Source organism: Salvelinus sp. IW2-2015, linkage group LG37 (assembly GCF_002910315.2).
Source record: "Salvelinus sp. IW2-2015 linkage group LG37, ASM291031v2, whole genome shotgun sequence".
Taxonomy (NCBI): Eukaryota; Metazoa; Chordata; class Actinopteri; order Salmoniformes; family Salmonidae; genus Salvelinus; species Salvelinus sp. IW2-2015.
Window position 1 is genome coordinate 13096542 of NC_036876.1, and position 11253 is coordinate 13107794.

The 11253-nt window shown below is 42.0% G+C and overlaps 1 long non-coding RNA gene across 1 annotated transcript; it reads left to right on the forward strand.

The window, feature by feature from the left end:
- The first annotated feature begins 6441 nt into the window (after positions 1-6441).
- LOC139023854 (uncharacterized) lies at positions 6442-8850 on the forward strand. Its single transcript, XR_011475052.1, has 3 exons — positions 6442-6841; positions 7482-7948; positions 8061-8850. It is a non-coding gene; the product is annotated as an uncharacterized lncRNA (long non-coding RNA).
- Positions 8851-11253: the final 2403 nt, after the last annotated feature.

Sequence of the window (11253 nt, forward strand, 5' to 3'; positions counted from 1 at the left end):
AGAGATACATGCTGCCATGGTCATGGAAAGGCATCTGGCCACAAGGTCTCTTCATCCCTCTCTCTCTCCCTCCCTCTCTCTCTCCCTCTCCCTTGACTCACTCTCTCTGTGAAGCAGCCCCCTTCTCAGTCCTCTCCTCCTTAACCTCCTCCTCTCCAGCCATCCGACTCAGTCCTCTCCTCCTTATCCTCCTCCTCTCCAGCCATCCGACTCGGGGCAATGTGCGGTGCCCTTTAAAAAGCAAACTTGTAATCGGATAATTAACAATCTGCTAAATTTCTCCAAAGAAAAATAGTAATGAAAAATGTCTGCCTCATGCCTGTGAGTGGGCTGACCTTTCTGAGAAACTGGGATGGCAGGCGAGGCGAGGCGAGGCGACTCACTTATAAGGATTTAATTAGCTTTGCTCGGGGGTGTATGGGCTGTGAGCGGACACAGAGAGGACAGATGAGACAGGAAAGAGGGGGGGGGGGGGGGGGAGAAGAGACAGGGAGAGAGAATGAAGGAGAGAGAGGAGAAAAACAGGAGGAGAAGGTTCTCCTCCCTCCTCCCCACTGCATCACCAACAGGCACTTATTCGTTTCTTTTTACAATCCCATGTTACAATTGTCACAACTCAAGGTGGTGGTGGGTGGGCGAGGGGTTAGGTCTACTATATGAAACAGGAAGGCATCTTGACCTGAGGGAGGGCTGGATCTTTTGTTGTTGTTGTTGTTTCCTTCGGACCGTCTCTGCTAGCCTGAGGATGCCCTTTAGGAACACGAGGCGTGCCTTCGAAGTGTGACTCAAAAAGACAGAGCAGAGCAGGAGAACGACTGATTGGATGGATACGCATTTGTTCTTGTGTGTTTGCTTTGTTTTTCTCTCTTTCTCTGTTTGCAGAACTCCATAGCTACTGAGTATCCTCAGGGAACCGTTGGTACAGAGAGGTAGACTATTGGACCAAATATAGAGATAGACTGTCTAGATAGAAACAACAGCATGATGACTTTTTTATGGAGTAGCTGAAATATTGAACATTCTGGCATTGTTTCAGAGGCCACAAAGCAGACCCCCAAACCATACTTGGGTCAGTTGTTATTGAAGTAAAACATAATAAATCAAATCAAATTGTATTGGTCTCATACACATGGTTAGCAGATGTTCAAATGCGAGTGTAGCGAAATTCTTGTGCTTCTAGTTCCAACAATGCAGTAATATCTATCAAGTAATCTTAAAAAAATCGCAACAACTACATTAAAACACAAATGTAAAGGATGAATAAAATATGTACAGTTGAAGTCAGAAGTTTACATGCACCTTAGCCAAATACATTGAAACTCAGTTTTTCACAATTCCTGACATTAATCCTAGTAAGAATTCCCTGTTTTAGGTCAGTTAGGATCACCACTTTATTTTAAGAATGTGAAATGTCAGAATAATAGTAGAGAGAATGTTATATTTCAGATTATATGTATTTCTTCACATCCCAGTGGGTCAGAAGTTTACATACACTCAATTAGTATTTGGTAGCATTGCCTTTAAATTGTTTAACTTGGGTCAAACGTTTCGGGTAGCCTTCCACAAGCTTCCCACAATAAGTTGGGTGAATTTTGGCCCATTCCTCCTGATAGAGCTGGTGTAACTGAGTCAGGCATCCTTTCTCGCACACGCTTTTCCACATATTGTCTATAGGATTGAGGTCAGGGCTTTGTGATGGCCACTCCAATACCTTGACTTTGCTGTCCTTAAGCCATTTTGCCACAACTTTGGAAGTATGCTTGGGGTCATTGTCCATTTGGAAGACCCATTTGCGACCAAGCTTTAACTTCCTGACTGATGTCTTGAGATGTTGCTTCAATATATCCACATCATTTTCTTTCCTCGTGATGCCATCTTTTTTGTGAAGTGCACCAAAGCACTACCACAACATGATGCTGCCACCCCCGTGCTTCACGGTTGGGATGGTGTTCTTCGGCTTGCAAGCGTCCCCCTTTTTCCTCCAAACATAACAATGGTCATCATGGCCAAACAGTTCTATTTTTGTTTCATCAGACCAGAGGACATTTCACCAAAAAGTATGATCTTTGTCCCCATGTGCAGTAGACTGGATTTTTATGGCGGTTTTGGAGCAGTGGCTTATTCCTTGCAGAGCGGCCTTACAGGTTGTGTCGATATAGGACTCGTTTTACTGTGGATATAGATATTTTTGTACCTGTTTCCTCCAGCATCTTCACAAGGTCCTTTGCTGTTGTTCTGGGAGTGATTTGCACTTCTCGCATAACAAAGTACGTTCATCTCTAGGAGACAGAGCGTGTCTCCTTCCTGAGCGGTATGACGGCTGCGTGGTCCCATGGTGTTTATACTTGCGTACTTTTGTTTGTACAGATGAACGTGGTACCTTCAGGTGTTAGGAAATTGCTCCCAAGGATGAACCAGACTTTTTTCTTGGCTGAGGTCTTGGCTGATTTCTTTTGATTTTCCTATCATGTCAAGCAAAGAGTCAATTAGCCTATCAGAAGCTTCGAAAGCCATGACATCATTTTCTGGAATTTTCCAAGCTGTTTACAGGCACAATCAACTTAGTGTATGTAAACTTCTGACCCACTGGAAATGTGATACAGTGAATGATAAGTGAAATAATCTGTCTGTAAACAATTGTTGGGGAAATGACTTGAGTCATGCACAAAGTAGATGTCCTACCCGACTTGCCAAAACTATAGTTTGTTAACAAGAAATTTATGGAGTGGTTGAAAAACGAGTTTTAATGACTCCAACCTAAGTGTATGTAAACTTCCGACTTCAACTGTACATATACAGTAAGTGTATGGATGAGTGATGGACGTGCGGCATAGGCAAGATGCCGTAGATGGTATAGGATACAGTATATACATATGAGATACGTAATATAGGATATGTAAACATTATTAAAGTGGCGTTTTTTAAGGTGACTTGTGATACCTTTATTAAGTCCATTTATTAAAGTGGCCAGTGATTTGATTCTGTATGTAGGCAGCAGCCTCTCTATGTTAGTGATGTCTGTTTAACAGTCTGATGGCCTTGAGGTAGAAGCTGTTTTTCAGTCTCTCGGTCCCAGCGTTGATGCACCTGTACTGACCTCGCCTTCTGGATGATAGCAGGGTGAACAGGCAGTGGCTCGGGTGGTTGTTGTCCTTGATGATCTTTTTGGCCTTCCTGTGACATCGGGTGCTGTAGGTGTCCTGGATGGCAGGTAGTTTGCTCCCGGTGAGTTTGCATGCAGTGCAGTTGCAGTACCAAGTGGTGATACAGCCCGACAGGAAGCTCTCGATTGTGCATCTGTAAAGGTTTGTGAGTGTTTTAGGTGACAAGCCAAATTTCTTCAACCTCCTGAAGTTGAAGAGGCGCTGTGTCTGTGTGGGTGAACCATTTCAGTTTGTCCGTGATGTGTACTCCTAGGAACTTAACATTTTCCACCTTTTCCACTACTGTCCCATCGATGTGGATGGGTGGGGGGGTGCTCCCTCTGCTGCTTCCGGAAGTCCACGATCATCTCCTTTGTTTTGTTGAAAATGAGTTAGAGGTTATTTTCCTGACACCACACTCCAAGGGCCCTCACCTCCTCCCAGTAGGCCGTCTCGTCGTTGTTGGTAATCAAGCCTACCACTGTCTGCAAACTTGATGATTGAGTTAGAAGTTGATGATTGAGTTAGAAGCGCGCATGGCCACCCAGTCATGGGTGAACAGTGAGTACAGGAGAGGGCTGAGAACGCACCCTTGTGGGGCCCAAGTGTTGAGGATCAGCGGGGTGGAGATTTTGTTTCCTACCTTCACCACCTGGGGGCTGCCCATCAGAAATTCCAGGACCCAGTTGCACAGGGTGGGGTCGAGACCCAGGGTCTCAAGCTTAATGATGAGTTTGGAAGGTGCTATGGTGTTAAATGCTGATTTGTAGTCAATGAACATCATTCTTACATAGGTATTCCTCTTGTCCAGATGGGACAGGGCAGTGTGCGATGTGATAGCGATTGCATCGTCAGTGGATCTATTGGGGCGGTAAGCAAATTCGTGTGGGTCTAGGGTATCAGGTAGGGTGGAGGTCATATAATCCTTGACTAGTCTCTTTAAGCTCTTCATGATGACAGAAGTGAGTGCCACAGGGCGATAGTCATTTAGTTCAGTTACCTTAGCTTTCTTGGGAACAGGAACAATGGTGGCCATCTTGAAGCATGTGGGGACAGCAGTCTGGGATAGGGATTGATTGAATATATCCGTAAACACACCAGCCAGCTGGTCTGTGCGTGCTCCGAGGACGCGGCTAGGGATGCCGTCTGGGCCGGCAGCCTTGCGAAGGTTAACACGTTTAAATGTTTTACTTTCGCGCTTTCAGTTTTGCGCAAATGCTGCCATCAATCCGCAGTTTCTGGTTAGGAAAGGTTTTAATAATATACCGTATTTTTTTTAAATGTCACTTTATTTCATCCACTGAGTAGATACTCACATAGCAAATATCATGACAAAAGTTTTTTTACATCATTCTTTGCATCATTCCAGCTAATGTACTTTGAGGGTTAACCCACCTTTGGGCGGCAGGTAGCCTAGTGGTAAGAGCATCGGACTTGTAACCTAAAGGTTGCTGGATCGAATCCCTGAGCTGACAAGGTAAAAATCTGTCGTTCTGCCCCTGAACAAGGCAGTTAACCCACTGTTTCTTGGCCATCATGGAAAATATGAATTTGTTCTTAACTGACTTGCCTAGTTAAATAAAGATAAAAATATTTTTATTTATTTATGTGTGTCTGCATGCACATGAATGAACGTTGAGGCTCTAGTGCATGAGGCTATTTCATCCTCTACAGATGCCTTCCTTCCCAGCCACTATTTGGGAATGTTAATTGCTTTCGCTCGGCCATTTTCCCCAGCCGCCACCTGTCTCTCTCCAACTTCCAGACATTCCCTCTCTCTCCACAGGGGAGCTCCTGTCCCTTAGCTTGCCTCTAATGTCTGTTTTTAAAGGGAATCCTCAGCTGAATTCTATTTGTTATGCTGCTCGCACGCCGTGCCAACTGCAAAAGTCTTGTGCCGGTAAGATAGGAAAGTCCCAGCGCCAAAAAGGGAGGGACTTCAATTATGTCAGTTTGACCCGTTATAACAGTCTGTCTGACAACCTAGGGCGGGTTAATGGCGGTAACGGGCTCTGACATCATTTTGTGAGCCAAGCTCCCGCTCTCTCTCTGTCTGTTATCAGCACCAGTAAAGAAAGCTGTAGCAGGAGATTTGCATAACCAATTGAGCAGAATATGCTAATCCTTACGAAACAAAGTTGGTGTAAGAAGAGAACATTGCCAAAGACAAAGCCTGTGTATTAATTTGTAATGATTCTTTCCTTCTGTGAGCACAAACAATAAACAAAAGAGGAGGAGAGGAGAGGAGAAAGAGAGATAGTGATCTTCCCATTTATGACAAAGAGTTTTGAGTTGAGGTAATCCACAGAGCTGTGTAAATTCAAAGCTCCAGCGTGAAAAAAAAAATGCAAATAGACCTTTTGATTCAGACTTGGGGAGGAACGTCAAAAAGATTAGCACCACTGGTTACAGAAGACGGATTATGTCTTTGCTTTACTATCTCTTTTTATCTCTCCCTCTCTTCATCTCTCTCTCTCTGTCTTTCTCTCTCTCTCCCTTTCTTCCTCAACTTTTTAGGATTTTTTTCTAAGATCTTCCACTTCCACACAGGATAATTAGTTACAGCTCCTGAAACTATACCTGTGGCTGTGATCTAAATTCAGACGATTGGGTGAGCCATTTCATGTGAAGGATCCGTCACTATATAGTCCACAGTACCATAGTCCTATGATTTGACTAAGGACCCCATACCACCAGGCCTTATTTTATGTAATTGGACTAATAAGGGCCATTAACCTGGTAACTAAACCAACTCAACCTCCAGATAAAAACATGCTCTGGCCTCATCTTCATCCAGAGGTTTGGTTGCATTAAACACCCATAACCTCATAAGAGCACAATCAGGTTTACTACCTCTCCCTTCAACCCAAGTCTCAAGTATTGCCAAATAAGACTCAATATAGTAGTCTTAAAAGTAAGTTCCCCACATCCTTCTCCCCGTTCTAAATCCACGGTTGTCTGTAAAACACCCTCGGGCTCCAACATTTGTGACCCGATTCAGGAAACTAGACTTACGTCGCACGTCACTACTTCATAGTAGTGAGCCTGTGTGCCTTTTGAACGTCATTTGTTTTTATTTTATCAAAATGCGTTTTTTGGCATAAATGCCTTCTCGAACATGTGAACTTTCATGTACCTTAATATCAAACTTGTATGTCATCTGTAAATACGAATACAATTGTTAAATTAAGAGCCTAGTTGGTTTAGCCACAGAGAAAGTCAGCAACCTTCCCGCTAGCCATGATTGGCTGAGATAATGAGTGGGCTGGACATGCCAAGAGACGAGTTTGGACTGGTATGCTGGGTTGCATCTTGTGTCTATAAAATTAGCTGCTCATAAAGCATGGATAATACTTCCTACTGCAGGTGTTTTTGATTTATTTTTGTATTTATTTTTTTATTTTGCTTTTTAAGATATAACGTTAGCCTTGAAGAACTGTAAATATGTTGCTACTGCTCTCAATAACATTGCTGCCCTGAATTTATCCGGCGCTATCGACAAAGTTCTGTGGGAAAAAGTTGTGATGGACTACTTTCTGGAGGACGAATGCTGACTCTCTCTCACACTGAAAATAGCACGTTTTGAAATCAGTGGAACACAACCGGCCAAACAAGCTGTGCAAACTAAACAGAAACAACACAGGATGTCTGATAAAAGGTGTTGCAGTCTGCCGTGAAGCTTTCATCCATGTCTACAGGCAAGGATCTAGCCACAGATTCAGATATTATATCAGATACTCATTTTGTCAAAGTTGTTTTCATTGCAAGATAAAGCTTGCTGTTAGCTAGCCAGCTGGAGTTCGATGGCTGGCTTGCTAACTAACATTAAACCTAACGTTATTTGGTTAACTTTAGCTTGCTATGACAATCGGATTGTATTGCTAGTAACGTTACTCTATGGATTGGGATTGTAGTTCATTTTTTAGCTAGCTAACATTAATGTGACATGTCTAAACAAAAGATCCCAAGTTAAAGCTCGCTTTTAGCTAGTTAACATTAGCTGAGGTTAGGTGGCTGGCTTGCTAGCTAACATTAACTTGTGTATGTGTATAAAGTGTGTGTAACGTTAGTGATGTTTTCTCAGAATGCCATTTCACATTGCTAGTTATAGCCTAATGTTAGCTAACTAGTTAAAATTGAACCTGTTGGTTAACTTTAGCTAGCTATGACAATCGGTTTGTATTGCTAGTTAAAGCTTGCTATAAGACGTTAGATGGCTGGCTAGCTACAGTAGCTAACATTACCTGTATGAACTGTGTGGAGTGATATCTCAGAATGCTATTTCGCATCTATTGTATAATAATGCTAAAATATTTGATTCTGGAATTTGTCTTTCAGCATCAATCAGTAGAACACGCCTGACTCTAATCCACCAGACATACAGTCATCAAAAAGAGAGCTAGCACAAGCAAGTAAAGGCAGCAGCGCAGTCATCAACTACATGCATCATTTCTTCACCAACTACGGAGTTGGGAAAACACATGAATTGTGATAACTGCAGTGGCCAAAACAAGAACAAGTTTGTGCTCTGGTATTGTGCCTGGTGGACCATGCACAAGCTCCACCACAATCTGGACCTCCACTTCCTGATCAAAGGACACGTCAAGCAGCTTCAGAAAGACCCGAGTGAACACTTCGTCTGAGATTGCTGGTGTTGTGAAGGACGGCACTGTGACAGGGGTCAACATCCCACAGCTTGTTGGACTGGAGGGTGGTACGGTGCTGGTAGAAAGCTATGGCTGGCAACAACACCTGACTCCGTACTTCAGGCCGCTGCCACAGATCAAGCAGTACCAGCACTTCAGGTAAAGCATTATTTTCATTGTATGAGGTTATTCTTATGTAAACTTGGGAGGTGAATTGATGTTGTGCATGGTTGTGATGTCTTCAGATTTTTTGTTATTCCCTGTTTTACAGCTTTGATGCTCTGGAGCCTGGTGTTGTCGCCAAGGAGCGTTAGGACCAGGTTTCAGCTGCTGTGCAACGCTGACGTCCTTCCTCCCATAGATGGTCTGCCTGTACAAGTACCACCTGGACTGGACACAGCTAGACAAACTTATCTCTGAGAAAATCAGGGAGTTTTGCGATGAAGAGGCATTGGACATCACATGCCCTGCACCAAAGTCAAGGACAGGACAGAAACAGGCTCTCCGAATATAGATTCCCTTGTTCATGTGTGGTTCGGACGGACCAGTCATCAGCACTATCTGTAGTGCATCTATTCACATGACTCTCTCCTAACACACACGCCATACATTGCTGCTACAATTTTTTTTTGTTTATCCCGCTACTCAGCCACTTTACCCCTGATTGTAAGCATATAACTACCTCGTCTATCAATGATATTGATATTGTACATAATGTATATTAGTTTATTTATATTGACACTATCTATTTCTGATATTGCTGCTATGCAAGTAACCATTTGGCTGTACCGTTTACACCTTCTGTAGAGACCCATCCACTTAGCAAGATATACTGTATAAAATGAATGTTGATGTGTGGTAGTAACATGATTTTGTGACATACCACTATATCATGTGACCGTATCAATTGTCCACCAAATAAGTATATGGTGCATGGATCTGTTTATGTACATGTGCAACAACAAAAAAACTCACTCAGGTTGCATGGCCTTAACTTATGTATGCTAATGTACTGGTGTGAAGGCATTTGGACAGTGGTGTAAAAATACTTTAAAGTACTACTTAAGTCGTTTTTTTGTGGTGTCTGTATTAGTGATGCACTGATGTCCGATACTGATATTTTCCTTGCCAAAAAATACTGATAATCGATATTTACCATTTTAGCGGCCTTTTAAGCATTCTCGTACAGTTAAATAGTTAACATGGACGCAGCAGTCTAAGGCACTGCATCTCAGTGCAAGAGGCATCACTACAGTCCCTGGTTCGAATCCAGGCTGTATCACATCCGGCCGTGATTGGAAATCCCAAAGTGCGGCGCACAATTGGCCCAGCATCATCCGGGCCGTCATTGTAAATAAGAATTCTGTTCTTAACTGACATGCCTAGTTAAATAAAGGTTACACACACCACACTGACCAAAAAGTTATTTTATTGGCATTTACGTATGTCCCCATTACCAGTAAAACATAATCAAAACCTATTTCTTTCACTTACGTGCTGTGCTGTTTTGTTGTTCAGTCGTTTCATTCTCAACCAGGATTTCTATGAAACGCTGTTTGGGACTTTGCGTGTCAAAAAAGATACACGTCTAATAACACTATTTGACGGGTCATGTAACACAACATCTGCTAGCTAACTATATAGCTAAGTGTCATCTAAAATAGCCCTCATTTAAAAGACAGTTCTAATTTGATTAATAGTGGTCGGACCCATCTATGTGAAGCTAGCCACAATAAGGATTAGCCACAATAGTGGTCTTTGCAGTTAGCCTTCAAAATAAAAGTATGTCATAATTCTACTATTTGTATGTATGTCGTGAGGCTAACAGCAGTGACGCTATTACTGCGTAACTGCGGTAGGGCAACATCTGAAAAATAGCGCACTTGGTAGTGTGTACCTGTGCTCGACCAGTCTGCGAAAGCCAACATCACCCACGACAGAGAACGGTTGATTGTCAAGGTCAATGAATTCCATTATCTTTGCTTTAATCGATTTCGCCTTTGAGTTGACTCGCTGAAATGTTGTTACTCTTTCAAATAACTGCTCGACTTGTTGATTGCTCGATCCACACAGCAGACGTTGTGGGCTAGGTTAGGAATGCTGTGTTGCACCTATAGCGCAACATTTTACGTGGCGTCATTACATCATGTACCTACGTTATATAGGTATGCACGTCAGCTTTGACATCGGTTTTGCACATCGGGGTGTTAAACTAGACATCGGCAGACACCGATGTTGGCATTTTTAGCTAATATCAGCCGATTCCGATATGTTCACCGATATATTGTGCTTCCCTAATCTGTACATTACTTTACTATTTATATTTTTGGCAACTTTTACTTCACTACATTCGTAAAGAAAATATTGTACTTTTACTCCATACATTTTCCTTGACACCCAAAAGTACTAGTTACTACATTTTGACAGGAAAATTGTCTACATTTTGACAGGAAAATCAAGAAAACATCCCTGGTCATCCCTACTGCCTCTGATCTGGCAGACTCACTAACCACAAATGCTTTGTTTGTAAATAATGTCTGAGTGTTGGAGTGTGCCCCTGGATCTCCATCAATAAAAATAATACAACTGTGCCGTCTGGTTTGCTTAATATAAGAAATTTGAAATGGTTTATACTTTTGATACTTAAATACATTGTGCCGCTGGCTATCCGTCAATAAGTAAATAATATACAAAAAATACAATTATGCCGTCTGGTTCTAATATACAGTGGGGCAAAAAAGTATTTAGTCAACCACCAATTGTGCAAGTTCTCCCACATAAAAAGATGAGAGAGGCCTGTAAATTTCATCATAGGTACACTTCAACTATGACAGACAAAATGAGAAGAAAAAAAATCCAGAAAATCACATTGTAGGATTTTTAATGAATTTATTTGCAAATTATGGTGGAAAATAAGTATTGGTCAAAATAACTTTTACTCAAGAATGAAAATGTAGTACTTTTTCCTCCACTGGATGTGGCTGGGGGTTAAAGCATTTCTTTCACATGACCCATCAATTTATACAAGTGTGTCTGGGTAAGCGTCATCTAATATTCATCAAATATTTTTTATCTGGACACTTTCTGTTTACTTGGAATTGTTCCTTATTGTAAGCTACTACCACTTAGTCTTAATCTTTACCACACTACTCACTGTTTAGCACATGACCTCACATGTGAATCCTTAAAGAGACGGGTGGGGCTGGCTTAAGAGGGGGTGAACGATGCTGAATGGGTGAAGACGAAGGAGAGCTCTCTAGTAAGTACCAAAACATTCAAACGCACTTTTCTCAAAAGTGAGCTTACAAGTGTATCAACTTTCAAAGTAGAAATATTTTCCCATTGTTCCTCAAAAAATGTGTGTATGATATTCCATTTTGTAGATCTGAGTCTACTTTTATCTAATGTAAAAAATAAAAAAAAATCAAATTTTGCTACATAAGACCGAATCCAGGTGGTGAGTC